This window comes from Triticum urartu, chromosome 2A (assembly GCF_056163025.1).
Source record: "Triticum urartu cultivar PI428250 chromosome 2A, HENAU_Tu73, whole genome shotgun sequence".
Lineage (NCBI taxonomy): Eukaryota > Viridiplantae > Streptophyta > Magnoliopsida > Poales > Poaceae > Triticum > Triticum urartu.
In genome coordinates, this window is record NC_141874.1 from 307,513,669 (window position 1) to 307,535,255 (window position 21,587).

The 21,587-nt window shown below is 44.6% G+C and overlaps 1 pseudogene; it reads right to left on the minus strand.

The window, feature by feature from the left end:
* Nucleotides 1-12,745: 12,745 nt before the first annotated feature.
* Nucleotides 12,746-17,029, minus strand: LOC147984923 (uncharacterized; annotated as a pseudogene).
* Between the last annotated feature and the right edge of the window lie 4,558 nt (nucleotides 17,030-21,587).

Below are 21,587 nucleotides of genomic sequence, written 5' to 3' on the forward strand. Positions count from 1 at the left end.
GAGGCTCACCTCATTCTCAGAGAATGGCAGGTAATTACTATCCTCCGAGTCTTCGTTTATGGCCTGTTCATTAGGGCTAACTTGCCCATCTTCCCGATTGTCCTGTTCAACAGTTCGTTCGTCGGGATCTTCTCTGTCTTCGGCATCGTCCGGAGTGTTTTCGTCTCCCGTGCCGGTGTTGCTGTCTTTGATGTGGCGTGATTTAGAGCGGCACCGCTGACGTCGGCGCTTAGGCTGTGTCCCGGGAGGTTTATCCTTGACCGGGTCTTCTTTGTCGTCGCCATTAGGTTCTTTAGGTGTATCCACCATGTATACTCATACGAAGAGGTGGTCGTCCCGCGTACGTTAAATGGCGGGTTTTGGCCATGCTCCTCATCTGCATCGTTGTGCATACCGTCGATGTCTTTGGAGCCATAATCGAGCATGTCGGTTAAGTCTTCGACAGTGGCTATGAAGTGGGTGGTGGGTGCGAAGCAAAATTCCCTGTCCTCAGCTTTTAGTTTAAACCGGATATAGTTCGCCTATGAATCCCCTGCTAAGGATAGATTTTTTAATGAGTTCAGCACATCGCCCAAAGGTGAGTGCCAGAAGATGTCTGTGGCGCTGAATTCAGCGATCGATGACCAATTATGTTCAACATGCGCGGACGCACATAGTTCGGATCCTATAACCGGAAACGAGTCCGAGGTTCCGGTGATACTGGCATTACCAGAATTTAGGTCTGTGTGTGGCTCCAACGCCGTGGAGTCTGCGGCTTCCATGGCGGGGTTAAGCTTCCTGTCCTCGGATGGCGCGATCTGCTCCAGATCTAAGGCCAGAGCGGTTACAGGTGCAATTTCCTGGGTATGGCCCGATGAAAGATCTAAGTCATGTTCATCGAGGTGACGAGGAGCGATTGCCGTGGTATCGAGTCCGTGGAAGATCAAGTCTTCGCGGATATTCGCAACGTAGTTCAAGCTCCCGAATCTGACCTGACGGCCAAGGGCGTAGCTGTCGATCTGCTCCAGATGGCCAAGCGAGTTGGCCCGCAGTGCGAAGCCGCCGAACATGAAGATCTGTCCAGGGAGGGAGACCTCCCCTTGGGCAGCGTCGTTGTGGATGATTGAAGGAACCATCAAACCTTTTGAGGATGGCACAGTGGAACTCTCAATGAAAGCACCAATGTCGGTGTCAAAACCGGCGGATCTCGGGTAGGGGGTCCAGAACTGTGCGTCTAAGGTCGATGGTAACAGGAGGCAGGGGACACGATGTTTACCCAGGTTCGGGCCCTCTCTATGGAGGTAATACCCTACTTCTTGCTTGATTGATCTTGATGAATATGAGTATTACAAGAGTTGATCTACCACGAGATCGAGATGGCTAAACCCTAAAAGCCTAGCCTGTATGACTATGGCAATGATTCGTCCCCCTCCGGACTAAGGGCCAGTTCTTTTGGGCGATTCTATCAGAATCGCCCCCTTCCCAGCTTCCCCCAGAATCACCACTCCATATGTTTTTTACAATCCTAGATAATTAGACCTTAAGTAGATAGGATTGTAAAAAAATATGGAGTGGCGATTCTGGGAGAAGCTGGGGAGGGGGACGATTCTGGGAGAATCGCCGAAAAGAACTGGCCCTAAGTCCTCCGTTTTATATAGACACCGGGAGGATCTAGGGTTACACAAGGTCAGTCACAGAGAAAGGAATTCATATTGGGACGCCAACCTTGGCCTCCACGCCAAGGAGTGTTCCATCCGGACACCGGAGAGAGTCTTCGGTCTTGTTTCTTTACAGCCCATCAGTCCGGCCCATGGCTAACAGGCCGGACGCCCGAGGACCCCTTAGTCCAGGACTCCCTCAGGTCTTGCTGAGGGTCTTCAACTGCTGGTGCTCACCTAGGCCTGCAGGCCTTTGGTTTCCACAAAGATTTGCATGCCACCATGTAGGCGGTCCCGAGCCTCGGTCTTGATGCTTGTTGATGGCGTCATAACTCTCAGGCTCAAGGGTGGCAGTCTTGCTGGTGTTGGGCAAGTTGCCCCGGCAAGGCACTTGCCGGGGCCATGTAAGCCGCCCTGGGAAGGCTCTTGTCGGTGGAAGCCCATCTTGTCCCTGCCGAACCCGGCCGCAGGTGTGGCTACGACTGCCCATGCACAAGTAAAGGGGTACAGAAGGGCCCCTACTTTTGTACACCGACACTTATTCACCCATCAAGGTGCTTGCTCTAACTTTCCAGGGTTATATTGGTCGCACATATCTTGCAACTGATGCTTTGCATTGCTTCTACATTGTTGCACTACCATTAGCTTAGTTTACACATCGTGTATGTCAATATGCCCTGCCTATCCATTTTCAGTACATATTCCATCTATCATCATACCATATTTATCCATTCAAATGTTGTTCTTGTGTATCAGACGTTCAAAAGGAAGAGGGCGATTGCTGATCATGGAGGAGCACGAGTAAAGTATTTAGAAAAGGTAGTGACACCTGATAAATCAAATAACCCATTAGGTGTAGTTGCAATATCACCTGACCCACAAAACACGGCCCCAACTCTAGCAGACTCTAGCCCTACTACAGTGATCATCTCTCATGCCCCAACTCAACAGATCCCAACTGCAACAAACAGTATGATGATGCCAGTTGACATAGCACCTGCTCTACGACATAAAACCCCCATTCCAGCAAAGAGTACACCAAATCCAGTTGCCAGATCCCTTTTCAAACAAGAGAGAGCCCCAATTGCCGCAAATAGGACCCATGTTCCATTTCTTCCCAGTTTAGAAGACGAAGCTTATATTGTTGTCAGTAACTTTGTGCGCATCTTTCCTTCATGGAAATATTATACCGCAGACACAAAACAATTTCCAGTCTTCCTCTGCAACTTACACATAAGCAATGTACTAACGTTATTCATGGTAATTGATACGTATCCGTCGTATCTACTTTTCCAAACACTTTTGCCCTTGATTTGGACTCTAACTTGCATGATTTGAATGGAACTAATCCGGACTGACGCTATTTTCAGCAGAATTGCCATGGTGTTATTTTTGTGCAGAAATAAAAGTTCTCGGAATGACCTGAAAATCAACAGAGAATTATTTTGGAATATATAAAAAATACTGGAACGAAGATCCACGTTAGGGGGGCCTCCACCTGTCCACGAGGGTGGGGGGCACGCCCTACCCCCTGGGCATGCCCCTTGCCTCGTGGGCCCCCTGACGCTCCACCGACCTCAACCCTGACTCTATATATTCACTTTCGGGGAGAAAAAATCCAGAGAGAAGGATTCATCACATTTTACGATACGGAGCCGCCGCCAAGCCCTAAACTCTCTTGGGAGGGCTGATGTGGAGTCCGTTCGGGGCTCCGGAGAGGGGAATCCGCCGCCATCGTCATCATCAACCTTCCTCCATCACCAATTTCATGATGCTCACCGCTGTGTGTGAGTAATTCCATCGTAGGCTTGCTGGACGGTGATGGGTTGGATGACATTTAACATGTAATCAAGTTAGTTTTGTTAGGGTTTGATCCCTAGTATCCACTATGTTCTGAGATTGATGTTGCTATGACTTTGCTATGCTTAATGCTTGTCACTAGGGCCCGAGTGCCATGATTTCATATCTGAACCTATTATGTTTTCATCAATATATGAGAGTTCTTGATCCTATCTTGCAAGTCTATAGTCACCTACTATGTGTTATGATCCGGCAACCCCGAAGTGACAATAGTCTGGACCACTCCCGGTGATGACCATAGTTTGAGGAGTTCATGTATTCACTATGTATTAATGCTTTGGTCTGGTACTCTATTAAAAGGAGGCCTTAATATCCCTTAGTTTCCCATAGGACCCCGCTGCCACGGGAGGGTAGGAAAAAGATGTCTTGCAAGTTCTTTTCCAGCAGCACGTATGACTATATTCGGAATACATGCCTACATTACATTGATGAACTGGAGCTAGTTCTGTGTCACCCTAGGTTATGACTGTTACATGATCGATCGCATCCGGCATAATTCTCTATCACCGATCCATTGCCTACGAGCTTTCCATATATTGTTCTTTGCTTATTTACTTTTCTGTTGCTATTGTTATCATCACTATAAAACACCAAAAATATTACTTTTTCTACCGTTACCTTTTACCACCGTTACCACTACTATCATATTACTTTGCTACTAAATACCTTGCTGCAGATATTAAGTTTCCAGGTGTGGTCGAATTGACAACTCAGCTGCTAATACTTGAGAATATTCTTTGGCTCCCCTTGTGTCAAATCAATAAAATACCCTCGAAAACTGTTGCGATCCCCTATACTTGTGGGTTATCAAGACTATTTTCTGGCGCCGTTGCCGAGGAGCATAGCTCTATTCTTTGAGTCACTTGGGATTTATATCTGCTTATCATTATGAAGAACTTGAAAGATCAAAGAACCAAGATTTCCCCCTCTGCACTTGATTCACCTTCTGTTTTGAGTAAACATGGGACACCTAAACCTGCTTCTGCTATTAATTCTGATATGTCGCATGTTATTGATGATGCCACTTCTGTTATGCATGATACTTATGATGAAACTACTTCTATGCTTGATACAACTGTGCCACTTGGTGAATTTCTTGATGAACAACTTGCTAGGGCTAGAGAGAATGAAATTATTGAAACTGGTAATATTGATGAAAGTGATGATGAAGATTCTCCCCATAGATATGAATTACCTGTTGTTCCTGAGGGTTATGTTATGGATGAAGAAACTACTAGAGACTTTCTTGCTTGCAATGATAGGAGTGATCTTAAGGAACTATTAGCTAAGCTGAAAAAAAATCCCTGAATGCTAGAATGAAATATGATCCTGCTTATGCTACTTCACCTATATTTGTTACTGATAAGGATTATGAATTCTCTGTTCATCCTGAGATAATTACTTTGGTTGAATCTGATCCTTTCTATGGCTATGAATCTGAAACTGTTGTGGCACATCTTACTAAATTAAATGATATAGCTACCCTGTTCACTAATGATGAGAAAAATCGCTACTATTATATCCTTAAATTATTTCTGTTCTCATTAAAGGGTGATACTAAGATATGGTTTAATTCTCTTGATCTTGGTTGTGTGCGTAGTCCCCAGGATATGATTTATTACTTCTCTGCTAAATATTTCCCTGCTCATAAGAAACAAGTTGCTTTAAGGGAAATATATAATTTTGTGCAAATTGAAGAAGAGAGTCTACCACAAGCTTGGGGGAGGCTTCTCCAATTACTTAATGCTTTTCCTGATTAACCTCTTAAGAAAAATGAAATACTTGATATCTTTTATAATGGACTAACCAATGTTTCCAGAGACCACTTGGATAGTTGTGCTGGTTGTGTTTTCAGGGAAAGAACTGTTGATCAAGCTGAAATTCTATTGAATAATATGTTGACTAATGAAAATAATTGGACACTTCCTAAACCAACTCCGAAGAAAAGGGGTATTCTATTTCTCAGTCCTGAAGATATGCAAGAGGCAAATAAATCTATGAAAGAAAAAGGTATTAAAGTTGAAGATGTTAAGAATTTACCTCCTATTGAAGAAATACTTGGTCTTAATTTACTGCCTGTTGAAGAAACATGTGGTCTTGATAACCTGACACATGTAGTAAAGGTAAATTCTCTCTATAGATATGATAAAGCTGAAATCCCTCCTACTAAGTTTGCTATCCAATGCTTAGATGTGTTTGATAATTTTATGGTTAAGCAAGAAGATTTCAATGCTTATGTTGGTAGACAATTGAAACATAATGCTGATATGATTGAACACTTGAGTGATTATATGGCTAATGTTAAAGGTGAACTTAAACTTATTAGTAAACATGCTTCTATGGTTACCACTCAAGTAGAACAAGTACTTAAAGCTTAGAATGATTTGCTCAATGAATTGAATAATAAGAATGCTAATGTTGTTAGAGTTATGACTAGAGGTGGTAAAATGACTCAAGAACCTTTGTATCCCGAGGGCCATCCTAAGAGAATTGAGCAAGATTGTCAGAAAAATAATATAGATGCACCTAGTCCTTCTAAGAGGAAGAAAAAGAAAAATGATAGGACTTTGCATGCTTCTAGTGAACCTGTTATTGACACACCTGAGAATCCCAATGATATCTCTATTTCTGATGCTGAAACTCAATCTGGTAATGAGCACGAACCTAGTGATAATGTTAATAATGATGTTCATGTTGATGCTCAACATAGTAATGACAATGAAGCAGAGTTTGAACCTGCTGTTGATCTTGATAACCCACAATCAAAGAATCAACATTATGATAAGAGAGACTTTGTTTCTAGGAAGCATGGTAAAGAAAGAGAACCACGGGTTCAGAAACCCATGCCTTTTCTTCCTAAACCATCCAAGAAAAAGGATGATGAGGATTTTGAGCGCTTTGCTGAAATGATTAGACCTATCTTTTTGCGTATGCATTTGACTGATATGCTTAAAATGAATCCTTATGCTAAGTATATGAAGGACATTGTTACTAATAAAAGAAAGATACCAGAAGCTGAAATTTCCACCATGCTTTCTAATTACACTTTTAAGGGTGGAATACCAAAGAAACTTATAGATCCAGGAATACCAACTATACCATGCTCCATTAAAAGAAATTATGTTAAAACTGCTTTATGTGATCTTGGAGCCGGTGTTAGTGTTATGCCTCTCTCTTTATATCGTAGACTTGATTTGAATAAGTTGACACCTACTGAAATATCTTTGCAAATGGCTGACAAATCAACTGCTATACCTGTCGGTATTTGTGAGGATGTGCCTGTTGTGGTTGCAAACGTTACTATTTTAACGGACTTTGTTATTCTTGATATTCCCGAGGACGATAGTATGTCTATTATTCTTGGAAGACCCTTTTTGAATACTGCAAGGGCTGTTATTGATTGCACCAAAGGCAATGCCACTTTTCATGTTAATGGTAATGAGCACACGGTACACATTTCGAGGAAACAACCTGAAGTCCATAGTATCAATTCTATTGGAAAAATTTCAACAATTACTATTGGAGGTTTTGAATTTCCTCTTCCTACTATCAAGAAAAAATATGATATTCTTATTGTTTGGGACATGCATATCCCCGTTGAGGTAACATAGCGTTATTCAAAATTTCTCCAGTTTCATGTTACTCGAAATGAGTTTGTTAACAAGACCTAATCAACCTTGTTAGTGGATTCCTTTTGATGAGCATGAGATGGATGAAGTTAGAAAACACAACTCTCTGTACCCTCTTTTTACTTTCTGATATTTATATTAAATAAAGAAAAAAATATTATTTCTCTGTTTGTTTTTTGATTTATCAATGCAATAAAAAATACCCCGAAAATAAAACTTCTCCAAATGCCCTGAAATTTAAATATGATTTTTTCTAGAATATTTGAGAATATCTGGCACTGAGAACACAGCAGGGGGAAGCAAGCACCTGGCCACGAGGGTCCAGGGCGCACTCTACCCCCCTGGGCGCGCCCCCTGCCTCGTGGGCCCATGGTGGCTCCCCTCCACTTATTCCAGGTACAACTTTGGATATCCGCCAGGCCAGCCGTGGACATAGACCAACTTAGGCAAAAGCCTAAGCTTGGGGGAGTACGTATTTCTCACTGACATTACATCTATGTTCACACACTCATGCTAGTTGTCGGCGCTCATACTTTTTCATTCTATCATCCATGCTAGTTTATTTCCCTTTTTATGCTTTCTTCTTGTGTGTTTGATAAACCTAAAGAAAAACAAAAAAAATAGTTGTAGCTTTTTTAGCTAGTTTACTTTCCATGCCTGTAGTGGTAGTAATTAAAAAGAAAACCCAAAAAGATTTCCTGTTCCTCTTTTTCTTGTTGGGAGCTTTCCCATGTAAATAGTTTTATTTCCTTTCCTATTCTTTGGGGGTCGAGAGGAGAAGACAATAATGAAAATGTTGAGTGGCTCTTATATGCATTATTGTTGATCTAACAAAGAGCCCATGTTACCTTGTCTTCTCTCTTGAATTGAATGCTTGCAGATTCCAGCTTAGTCCAATGCACGTGCACTATTATTATTATCCACACTATTCGGTCGTGCAAGTGTAAGGCAATAATGATGATTATATGATGAACTTATTGAGATGAGAAAAGTTGGTATGAACTCAACCTCTCTTGTTTTCGTAAATATGATTAGTTCATCGTTCCTGATTCAGCCTATTATGAATAAACATGTTTGAAATGACAATTAGAGATTATAGTTGCTTATGCCATGCTTAATTAGCTAGGAGCTTATAATGGTTTACCTTGCATGCCAACATGCTATTAAAATGGTTGTGATGTGGTATGATAGGGTAGTATCCTCTTTTGAACGATTCGAGTGGCTTGACTTGGCACATGTTCACGCATGTAGTTGAAACAAAATCAACATAGCCTTTATGATATTTATGTTCATGGTGCATTATATCCTATTCATGCTTGCATTCGGTGTTGATTAATTTTAATGAATGTTCATGACCGTTGTCGCTCTCTAGCTGGTCGCTTCCCAGTCTTTTGCTAGCCTTCACCTGTACTAAGCGGGAATACTGCTTGTGCATCCAATTCCATAAACCCCAAAGTTATTCGATATGAGTCCACCATACCTACCTATATATGGTATCTACCTGCCGTTCCAAGTAAATTTGCATGTGCCAAACTCTAAACCTTCAAATAAACATTTTGTTTTTTATGCTCGAATAGCTCATGTATCAACTAGGGTTGTCTGTATCTTCCATGCTAGGCGGGTTATTCTCAAGAGGAGTGGACTCCGCTCCTCACTCACGAGAAAGTGGCTGGTCACCGGGATGCCCATTCCCATGCTTTATGCAAATCAAATCAAAATAACTGCACACAAAACTCCCCTGGGGACTCTTGTTAGTTGGAGGCACTCGTTGTTTCGAGCAAGCCATGGATTGATGCTTGTTGGTGGACAGGGAGTATAAACTTCACCATTCTGTTTGGGAACCGCCTATAATGTGTGTAGCATGGAAGATATCGAGATCTCTCGGTTGTTATGTTGACAATGAAAGTATACCGCTCAAAATATTATTCATATCTATTTCAAAACTGAGCTCTGGCACCTCTACAAATCTCTGATTCCCTTTACGAAGGGCCTATCTATTTACTTTTATGTTGAGTCATCATCCTCTTATTAAAAAGCACTAGTTGGGGAGCACCGCTGTCATTTGCATCCATTACTGTTAGTTTACATTGAGTATGACTTGACTTGATCTCTTTTACCATGAATTACAATGTCTAGTCAGTCCTTGATCTTTAAAGGTGCTCTGCATTTATGTTCTGCGGTCTCAGAAAGGGCTAGCCAGATACCATCTTGTCATATCATGATTATTTTGAGAAAATGTTGTCATCTGAGATTTATTATTATTGCTCGCTAGTTGACTATGCCATTGATATGAGTAAATATGAGACCTAAATGTTATTGTGAATATGGTTAGTTCATAATCTTTGCTGAGAACCTGAATGCTGGCTTTACATATTTACAACAACAAGAGCAAACAGAGTTTGTAAAAGTTTTTCTTTATCACTTTTAGTTTATCAACTGAATTGCTTGAGGACAAGCCAAGGTTTAAGCTTGGGGGAGTTGATACGTCTCCGTCGTATCTACTTTTCCAAAAACTTTTGCCCTTGTTTTGGACTTTAACTTGCATGATTTGAATGGAACTAAACCGGACTGACACTGTTTTCAGCAGAATTGCCATGGTGTTATTTTTGTGCAGAAATAAAAGTTCTCGGAATGACTTGAAAATCAACGGAGAATTAATTTGGAATATATAAAAAATACTGGAATGAAGATCCACGTCAGGGGGGCCTCCACCTGTCCATGAGGGTGGCGAACGCGCCCTACCCCCTGGGCGCGCCCCCAGCCTCGTGGGCCCCCCTGACGCTCCACCGACCTCAACCCTGACTCTATATATTCACTTTCAGGGAGGAAAAACCCAGAGAGAAGGATTCATCACGTTTTACGATACAGAGCCGCTGCCAAGCCCTAAACTCTCTCGGGAGGGCTGATCTGGAGTCTGTTTGGGGCTTCGGAGAGGGGAATTCGTCGCCATCGTCATCATCAACCTTCCTCCATCACCAATTTCATGATGCTCACCGCCGTGTGTGAGTAATTCCATCGTAGGCTTGCTGGACGGTGATGGGTTGGATGAGATTTATCATGTAATCGAGTTAGTTTTGTTAGGGTTAGATCCCTAGTATCCACTATGTTCTGAGATTGATGTTGCTATGACTTTGCTATGCTTAACGCTTGTCACTAGGGCCGAGTGCCAAGATTTCAGATCTGAACCTATTATGTTTTCATCAATATATGAGAGTTCTTGATCCTATCTTGCAAGTCTATAGTCACCTACTATGTGTTCTGATCCGGCAACCCCGAAGTGACAATAGTTGGGACCACTCCTGGTGATGACCGTAGTTTGAGGAGTTCATGTATTCACTATGTTTTAATGCTTTGGTCCGGTACTCTATTAAAAGGAGGTCTTAATATCCCTTAGTTTCCAATAGGACCCCGCTGCCACGGGAGGGTAGGACAAAAGATGTCATGCAAGTTCTTTTCCATAAGCATGTATGACTATATTTGGAATAGATTCCTACATTACATTGATGAAATGGAGCTAGTTCTATGTCACCCTAGGTTATGACTGTTACATGATCGATCGCATCCGGCATAATTCTCTATCACCGATCCATTGCCTACGAGCTTTCCATATATTGTTCTTTGCTTATTTACTTTTCCGTTGCTATTGTTATCATCACTATAAAACACCAAAAATATTATTTTTTCTACCGTTACCTTTTACCATAGTTACCATTACTATCATATTACGTTGCTACTAAATACATTGCTGCAGATATTAAGTTTCCAGGTGTGGTTGAATTGACAACTCAGCTACTAATACTTGAGAATATTATTTGGCTCCCCTTGTGTCGAATCAATAAATTTGGTTGAATACTCTACCCTCAAAAACTGTTGCGATCCCCTATACTTATGGGTTATCAGTAATTACTGCATATGTTTCAGCTGATAGAAGACACAGATTTCATTCTTTTAAATAGGCGAGGACCAAACTGGATTGTCAATACGAGCAAGGGTTGGTTGCGCTTTTCAAGAACTCGTTGATGAAGTATCATTCCTACATGAGGCAAGCGCACTTCGATGGCAAGCCTCCAAACAAAATTTCTGTAAAGTCTTTGTGCTACATTTATCAGACAGATGCTGGAATAATCTTGTTACACATTGGTCTCGTCAGCAGCGTAAGGTAATGTCTATGATATCACATCACAATTTGAACTACATTTTTGCATTTGCCTTAATGTCTCACTTGTATGAAAATTGTTTGCAAAAGAACATTCTTTCTCAAGGGACCACATAATCTCGCAACTATACTGCACATTGCATCGCTCTTGTGAGTACCTCTTGCCCTGTATGATCATACTTACTTTCATAGCTGGTCGATTATGTAGCATCACTACACATGTTAGCCTCGTTATCATCCATTTGGTGGACATTATAAGATCCGTATGGACTCTTACATTAATTTAGAATCAACCCAATGATTTTTAATAGGTTAGCTCTGTAGTCCTCTTGTAAGGACTGAACGTCGTTTATCACTGTACTGACATTAATAGCTACTCCCTCCATCCCATTATATAAGAACGTTTTGTACAGTACACCAGTGTTCAAAACACTCTTATATTATGGGAAGAGGGATTGGTTCATTGTGTATCATTATGCATCTTATCTCCCTCGCCCACCATTTACTAAAAAATATCAGATCTATATTTAATCTTACCAAAAAGTTGAATACACAGACAATGCCAGTGCAGAAGTGTAGCCCATTGCTCTTGTCAATACATTTTGTCCTGTAACGCTTTTACTTCCAGGGATTGGTAGTTGATTATGTAGCATCAATCTGCATCGTGTCGTCATTATCCTCTATCCCTTCCAGTATTATCATCTCTACTCCTAATGTCTGAGTTGGTGAATAGTATCCACGGTTCATTTTCGTTGGGTTTTTTCGTCCTCCCTCCCACCACCCACCGGTTTATTTTGTCTCCACTATTTCATTAAACACTTTCCTACCGTATAAAAAGTCACATATCTAACTTTCCTAACTTACCCAATCAATCAATCCATCTCATCAATACAATTTGCTTTATGAAACAAATAACGGGTTATAAGGAAACAAAAAAACGGACTTTAAGGAAAAAAATCCAATGTACTAATCTCTTTTTCTCTCTACTTCTAAAGGAGGAGTCTGCGGTCGTTCGCATCTCTTTCATGGTTTGTCCCACCCTCATAGCGCCAAGCTGGGAGAGAAATCAAATCCAGAATCATAACAATAATTAGCCTGTTTACTTACGAAACACCAGCCTGATCTCTACTCCTAATGGGCGACTTCGTACATCGTTCGTTTGTACCACCACCCATCGATCGAACAAGGTCCCCACCCCTCCCCGTGATAACAGCCCGCCCCATCGATTTTTTTCCAATCAATTTACCCAACTGTTTTAAGGAAATAGATCCCCGAATTAAAGGGCCAGCGTACCGGGAGAACCAAGGTGTTGAGAATAGCAACTTGTATTATTAGGAGGCCAAAGCCAACATATATACACATACATGAGGATGCCAAAAGGCTACAAGAGAATGCCAAGAGACTAGAATGTGAAAGGCCAAAGGACATCAATAATATAACTCTAACACCCCCCCCCCTCAAACTCATGGTGGGTCCACAACACTGAGTTTGGAGAGGTAAAATCCATGTTGCGCTCTAGTCTGAGCCTTCGTGAAGAAGTCCGCTAGCTGTAACTCAGAAGGCACATACTGAAGAGCAACAACATGATCCTGCACATCAGCACACACATAAGAAGCATCAACACCAATGTGTTTGGTAAGCTCATGCTTCACGGGGTCCCGCACAATACTGATAGCACCTGTGCTGTCTGATAGAAGGGTGGTAGGTGTAGTAATAGAAACACCAAAATCCTCCAGTAACCATTGTAACCAAGTCACCTCTGCCGTCAGAAGAGCCATAGCTCGCAATTCGGCCTCTGCACTCGAACGAGAAACTGCAGTCTGTTTCTTTGTCTTTCAGGAAATGAGAGAGCCACCAAGAAAGACACAGTAGGCAGAAAGTGAACGGCGATCCGTAGGATCACTAGCCCACGTAGAATCCGAATAGGCCTGGAGCTGTAACGAGCTGGAACGGGGGGAAAAGAGACGATGAGAGATCGTGCCACGAAGATATCGTAGAACACGAAGAAGGTGACTATAGTGAACTGAAGTGGGAGCAGAAACAAACTGACTCAGAATATGGATAGGATAGGAGATATCCAGATGAGTGACAGCAAGATACACAAGACTCCCAACAAGATGGCGATAACACGTCGGATCAGACAAGGGCTCACCGTCAGAAGCACGAACATGGACATTGAGCTCCATAGGAGTCTCAGCAGTGCGCTCATCACTAAGAGCCGCATGAGTAAGAAGATCCTGGATATACTTTTCTTGGGAAATAAAAAAGCCATCAGAGGTGGAGGAAACCTCAATCCCAAGGAAGTAACGAAGAGGAGAGACAGGCCTTAACAAAGGCAATCTACTCAGAATCGTCGCCAGTGATGATCATGTCATCAACATATAAAAGAAGAAGAGTGCGACCACGAGCAGAAAGGTGGACAAACAACGCTGGATCGTGATCACTGGATGAAAAACCAGCAGCAGTGACCACAGAGGCAAAACGCTCAAACCAAGCGCGGGAGGCTTGCTTAAGGCCATAGAGAGAGCGACGAAGATGACAAACCATGCCATCAGGAACTGAATACCCAGGTGGTGGCTGCATATAAACCTCCTCACGCAACTCACCATTAAGAAAGGCATTTTTAACATCAAGCTGTTACACAGACCAATGGCGAACAGAGGCCACGGCAAGAACTGTGCGGACAGTGGTCATATGGGCCACAGGAGCAAATGTCTCATTATAATCATGACCATGCTCCTGCTGAAAGCCACGAGCCACAAGACGAGCTTTAAAACGCTCAAGAGAACCATCAGAGTGAGTCTTAATCTTATAGACCCACTTACAAGTGATGGGACGAACATGGGGAGGAAGAGAAACCAGATCCCATGTACTGTTGCGCTCAAGAGCGGCAATCTCCTCTGCCATCGCTAACTGCCATTCAAGATGAACAAAGGCATCACGATAAGAGTTAGGCTCAAGTACAACCGAAAGGCCATATTGGCTAGGAGAATAGTGGTCAGGAGGAGGGCAAGGTCGAGCCCGAAGACCATAAGTCGGCTGGGATGAGGAAGACGGTGCACGAGAAGTAGATGGCACGTCAGTAGATTCATCTATAACACGTCGAGGACGGGTATAATGAAAAGGAAAAGTGGGATGAGAAGGAACCACTGGAGGTGATGGAGATGGAGAAGACATCGGTGATGAAGGAGGAGTGTCATGCAATAAGGAAGGAGAAGAAACGATAGGAGAAGACGGTGTCGGATCTGCAATAGTGGGACGAGAAGGAGGAGTAGGAATATGAGGCATAGAGGGAGGTGTATCAGGAAGCGTGAGAAAAGAGATATCCTCTACTGAAAAGGTCAAAGAGGATGGTCGTGGTTAGAATGGAGGAGACTCATCAAAAGTCACATCCCTAGAAATACGCATCCGTCGACCGACAGGATCCCAACACTGATAACCCTTATGCTCATCACTATAGCCCAGAAAAACACACTCGACAGACAGAGCGGTTAGTTTGGTGCGTTCTCGGGGGGGGGGGGGCAAGGAGAACATAACAAACACAACCAAACAAACGAAGAGCGGAATAATCAGGAGAATGATCAGAAAGACGCTCTAGAGGAATACCTCCCTGTAAAGCAGATGAGGGTTGAATGTTTATGAGATATGTGGCAGTGGAGACAGCCTCAGCCCAGAAATGAGGCGGAAGAGAGGCGGCAATCATCATCGCACGAGTTGTCTCAAGAAGGTGACGATGCTTGCGCTCAGCCACACCATTCTGAGCGTGAGCACCGGGACAAGAGAACTGAGCAAGAGTACCCTCCTCGGCAAGAAAACCACGCAACATTTTGGAGATATACTCGCCAGCAGAATCAGCACGAAACACACGAATAGGTGTAGAGAACTGAGTGTTGACCATGGCGGCAAAACTCTTATAAATAGAGAGAACCTCGCTACGAGAAGACATGAAATAAAGCCAAGTGTAGCGAGAGAAATCATCTATAAAAATAATATAGTAGTGATGGCCCCCTTTGGAAGAGAAGGGAGCTGGACCCCACACATCTGAATGTACTAAATCAAAAGGGCATTGGGACACCGACTCGCTAGTAGGATAAGGTAAGTGAACTTGTTTACCAAGCCTACAACCCTGACACTGTAAGGAGACATCTCCTGAGACAGGCCCCAGAAGACCACGACGAACTAAAGACGATAGTCAAGAACCACAAAGGTGACCAAGTCGATGATGCCACTGGTGGAAGGAGCTGGTAGCTAAAGCAACGAAGGTAGATGGACTGGCGAGTGTGGTGGTAGCGGAAGGAACATTAAGCTAGTCCAACTCCCAAAGCCCATGAGAATCATGGCGGCGCGGGCCAGCCCCAACCAGATCCTTCGTGTGGCGATCCTGAATAGTGCAAGAATCAACGTCAAGAATGACACGACAACCAGAATCAGTAAGCTGTCCCGCAGAAAATAGGTTCATCGTAAGATGAGGCACATGAGAAACATCTGGAACATAAAAGGAAGATGTGGCAAGAGTGCCTCGACTCACAACAGGAAGAGGAGTACCATCAGCAGTAAGAACATTAATAGGAAGATCGAGAGATCTACGAGAGGACAAGACAGAAGAATCGGATGACATATGAAATGAAGCTCCAGAATCCAGAACCCATGGGGATGTACCTGACTGTTTAGACTGTGGTCGCTCAGCACTAGAAGCACTAGTCACAGAGCCTGCAGTACCTGTCGAAGAACCTGAAGCAGCAAGTAGACGCTTGAGCTTCACAATATCCTGCTCAGTCAAGGAGACAGTAGACGGCGTCGAGGAAGAAGCATGAGTCCCAGAAGAAGAATTGCGCTCCCTATTACGCATATCATGCTTATGGAGGAGTGGGTAGTAGCGGCGGAGCACTGGAGCGAGAAGACACTGGTGGAGTAGCAGCTCGAGCAGCGAGCACAGAGGGAACTTGAAGCAAACCAGCACCACGAAGGCGAGTCTCCTCAGCACGAAGCTCAGAAAGCACCTCAGAAATAGGAACATGGCCACGAGCAAACAACTGAGCACGTCGAGGCTCAAACTCCCCATGAAGCCGTGACAAGAACTCATAGACACGCTGAAACTCCAAGTCTGATCTCACAGTCTGGCAACACGGGCAAGTGCCACAAACAGTAGTGCGAACGGAGTCAAGCTGACGCCAGATAGTAGAACTCTGAGTGTAGAACTCATCAATAGTGGAGTCTCCCTGCTGGAGAGCATGCTCCTGACGGACCACAGACAAGTAGAGAGCATCACCGGAGGGCTGATAGCGGTGGCGAAGATGAGACCACATCTCAAAGACAGTACTGAGGCCCATAAACTCAGAAGCAAACTGAGGTAGAACACTGGCAGTGAGGACAGCCGTAGCACGAGCATCATCATCATCGCACCACTGAGTGTAAGCAGCCAGAGCATCATGGTAAACTGAAAGAGTATCCGAATAATCCAAGACATGCTGGTCATAAGTAGCAGCCGCATCATCAGCAGCAACCGTGGCTGCAGCCCTATCAGCATCAGAAGCATCTGCGGCAGGAGCCGGTGGCGTCGGCGGTGGGGTAGGAGCCACAGGAGGCACTGGGCGTGGAGGACAGGGGACCTTGCCGGATAGAACACCCCAGAGACGAATGCCACACATGTGAATGCGCATAAAGGCAACGAACTCAGCATAGTTAGCCCCATCGAATATCACCTGACAGCGCGGGATGGCGACATAGCCAGATGATGCGGAAGACATGGTGCTCCTTTTCTATCCTTTTTTGTGTGGAATTAGCAAAGGTCACCCAAGAGTCAACTGGTCAGGACAAGACCGGTCAGAACTACCAGCAGATCAATCAGACGAAAAGCCAGCCAAAGGAGAATAACCACGATCTGAAGCAGTAGACTCCCGGACGTGAAACGGCAACAGCGAGCGCGGACAACCGGGTAAGACAGCAGCGACGCGGAAGGGGCCTGCGGCTGGCAGCAGCGGCGCAGACGGAACCGGCGGCCGGTGGTGCCGCAGAAGGTAGCAGCGGCACGGACAAGGCCGGCGGCCGACAGCAGCGGTGCAGACGGGGCCAGTGGCCGGCGGCCGGCAGCAGCGGCGTAGACGGGACCGGCGGTCGGTGGTGCCGCAGAAGGTAGTAGCGGCACGGAGGAGGCCGGCGGCCGGCAGCAACGGCGTGGAACTTGGAGGAAGACCAGCGGCTGGATCGATTGGGACCAAGTCCAATAGGATCCAACACTAGCGCTGAATCGATTCACAGTGGCTACCTAGCTTGGATGGGAAGCTCCTGTAGGTGGAAATGGACGCAGGCAAAAAGAAAAGCACGGGCCGACAGGAAAGAGAACAACTGCGGCCGTGGAGGAGATTGGATCGGGAGCAGCATGAGTTGCGCGTGTGCAAAAAAAACCCTAGAGCTCTAATACCATGTTGAGAATAGCAACTTGTATTATTAGGAGGCCAAAGTCAACATATATACACATACATGAGGATGCCAAAAGGCTACAAGAGAATGCCAAGAGACTAGAATGTGAAAGGCCAAAGGACATCAATAATATAACTCTAACACAAGGCACGCGTGCATACTTAATTGGATGAAAGATTCCTAATTAATCTGATACTCCCTCCGTCACAGTTTAGAAGGCACAGTTAAATTTGCGTGCGTTTCCACAATAGACATGGTTTAGGGCACATTGCATTTATTTCTAATAGTTAATTAGTACTCCGATATACTATTTCTATATGCATGCTTAGTGTGAATGCTATTTTTTAGTCCATATCACAACCAATAGATAACCGCCTAGATCCCAGAGAATTTCCAATCACGCCTTCTAAACCGTGACGGAGGGAGTACGTTGATTTCTAAGTTATTTAATGATAGAAATCGATCCCCTATATACCTTCTTAAAACCACATGCACCTCCGCCCCAATCAGATTTATTGCCTGAAAACCTGCATGTAGCACTTTATCTACTACCATCCATGGAAACTGATAAAGTGCTACATGCAGGTTAAGAAACTGCCGCATTCTCTCCCTGAACATCACGGCCTCTGACCCATCGCCGCTAGGAAAAAAATTTCTATGAGATCTCATCACGGGCAGCCGCGCTACACGATGCTATGCAGCTGTGGCACCTCTCTTCTGTGGCTGCGTCAGAGAACCTCATTGCCGGCATCGCTGCATGGAAGAACTCCTTGTTTATGACGGTCCCACGACATGATGTCGTTGCGGGTGGCCAAATCAACTCATCGATGTTGAGCGCACGCCAAGATGACTCGTTCATGGCGGTCGCACGTCAAGATGTCGTCGCCGGAGGGAGTATTGATTAAACTGAAGATGTTACGGTTCAGTTCCGTCGATGAATCGGCATAAAATCATTGCTTCTTATTTTGCAGTTAGCTTGCCGCAAAGTTGAATTCCATCGGGAGTGCCGACCATGCATGCACCACGCCAGCAATGAGGTCCTTCGGCGCGGCCATTGACAAGAAGCCGCCATAGCGTCGTGTCCCGCTACGTAACTTACGGGTATCTTGTCTGTCAGGGCATCAACCAGCGCCGCTGGCTTAGCCATTGCCACCGTCCCCAGTACTCCTGGCACATCGTCTTACACAACGCTGCTACTTTTGCCACTTGACACCAAGGTTCTATAGTGATCCATATAGGAATCTGATATTGATCCGAAGAGAACATGTTCAGTTCTATGAATTTATTACCCTCTTGGTCATGACTCATGAGAGAATATATTCTATGCTCTGTATATTTCGTGTGCTCTATGATCTAATCCATCTTTACAGACAAGTAAATCATCCTCGTGAACCAGAAGCAGGTGCAAAAGCCGATGGTTCCATTGAGCACAAAGAAGGAGAAGAAAGCAAGCAGCATGTACCCGAAGTAGAGGATGCCTTGTTCTGCCCGACACCAACTTGGTGATCTGTGTGACGAAAGCAACTTGATATTAAGGAGGCCAAAGGCAACATATATACAAGTACATGAGGATTCCAAAAGGCTAGAATGCAAAAGACCAAAAGTCATCACTAATATAACTCTAACACCCCCCCTCAAACTCATGGTGGATCCACAACACTGAGTTTGGAGAGGTGAAATCTATGGTGTGCTCTAGTCTGTGCATTCGTGAAGAAGTCCGCTAGCTGTAACTCGGAAGGTACATACTGAAGAGCAATAACATGATCCTGCATAGCAGCACGCACGTAGGAAGTATCAACACCAATATGCTTGGTAAGCTCATGCTTCATGGGGTCCCGCGCAATGTTGATAGCACCTGTACTGTCGCACAAGAGAGTGGTAGCTGTAGTAACAGAAACACCAAAATCCTCCAGTAGCCATCGTAACCAAGTCACCTCTGCTGTCAGAAGAGCCATATCTCTCAACTCGGCCTCAGCACTCGAACGGGAAACTGCAGTTTATTTCTTCGTCTTCCAGGCAATGAGAGAACCACCAAGAAAAACACAGTAAGCAAAAAGTGAGCGGCGATCCGAAGGATCACTAGCCCACGTAGCATATGAATAGGCCTGGAGCTGTAATGAGCTAGAATGAGGGAAAAGAGACGATGAGAGATCATGCCACGAAGATATCGTAGAACACGAAGAAGGTGACTATAGTGAACTGAAGTGGGAGCGGAAACAAACTGGCTCAAAATATGGACATGATATGAGATATTTGGACGAGTGACGGCAAGATAGACAAGACTCCCAACAAGATGACGGTAACGCGTCGGATCAGACAGGAGCTCGCCATCAGAAGCGCGAAGGTTAACATTGAGCTCCATAGGAGTCTCAGCAGTGCGCTCATCACTAAGAGCCGCACGAGCAAGAAGATCATGAATATACTTTTCTTGTGAAATATAAAAGCCATCAGAGGTGGAAGAAACCTCAATCCCAAGAAAGTAACGTAGAGGACCAAGATCAGACATAAGAAACTGCTCACTGAGACGGGCCTTAACAAAAGCAATGTACTCAGAATCATCGCCAGTGATGATCATGTCATCAACATATAGAAGAAGAAGAGTGCGACCACGAGAAGAAAGGTGGACAAACAGTGCTGGATCATGAGCGCTGGGCGAAAAACCAGCTGCAGTGACCACAAAGGCAAAACGCTCAAACCAAGCACGGGGGACTTGCTTAAGGCCATATAGAGAGCGACGAAGACGGCAAACCATGCCATCAGGAACTGAATACCCAGGTGGCGGCTGCATATAAACTTCCTCACGCAACTCACCGTTAAGAAAAGCATTCTTAACATCAAGCTGAGACACAGACCAGTGGCAAACAGAGGCCACGGCAAGAAGTGTGCGAACAGTAGTCATATGGGCCACAGGAGCAAAAGTCTCATCGTAATCACGACCATGCTCTTGTTGAAAGCCACGAGCCACAAGACGAGCTTTATAACGCTCAAGAGAACCATCTGAGCGAGTCTTAATCTTATAGACCCACTTACAAGTGATGGGACGAACACGGGGAGGAAGAGAAACCAGGTCCCATGTGCCATTGCGCTCAAGGGCAGCAATCTCCTCTGCCATCGCAAACTGCCATTCAGGATGAACAATAGCATCTCGATAAGAAGTCGGCTCACGAACGGTGGAAAGACCATAGTGAGAAGGAGAATAACGGTCAGGGGGCGGACAAGGCTGAGAACGAAGACCATAAGTCGGGTGAGAGGAGGAAGACGACACATCAGAAGTAGAAGGCACATCTGTAGACTTATCCACAACACGTGAACGACGAGTATAATGGAAAGGAAATGAGGAAAGAGGTGGAATCACTGAAGGTGGAGACGGGGAATGTATCGATGATGAAGGTGGAGAAGGGGAATGTATCGGCGATGAAGATGGAGAAGGGGAAGGTATCGACGATGAAGGTGGAGAGTCATGTGATGAGGGAGGAGAAGAAAACGTAGGAGAGGACGGGGTCGGATCTGCAACAGCAGGACGAGGAGTAGGAATACTGGGCACAAAGGGTGGTGTATCTGGAAATGTAAGAAAAGAGATGTCCTCCGTAGAAAAAACCGAGCGGGATGGACGTGGGTAGAAGGGACGAGATTCATCAAAGGTCACATCCTGGGAAATACGCATCCGGCGACCGATAGGATCCCAACACCGATAGCCCTTATGCTCATCACTGTATCCAAGAAAGACACACTCAACAGACTGAGCGGTTAGCTTGGTGCGTTCACGAGGGGAAAGCAAAACATAGCAAACGCAACCAAACGAATGGAGCGCCGAATAATCAGGAGAACGACCAAAAAGATGCTCGAGAGGAATACCACCCTGTAGAGCAGCAGAAGGTTGAATGT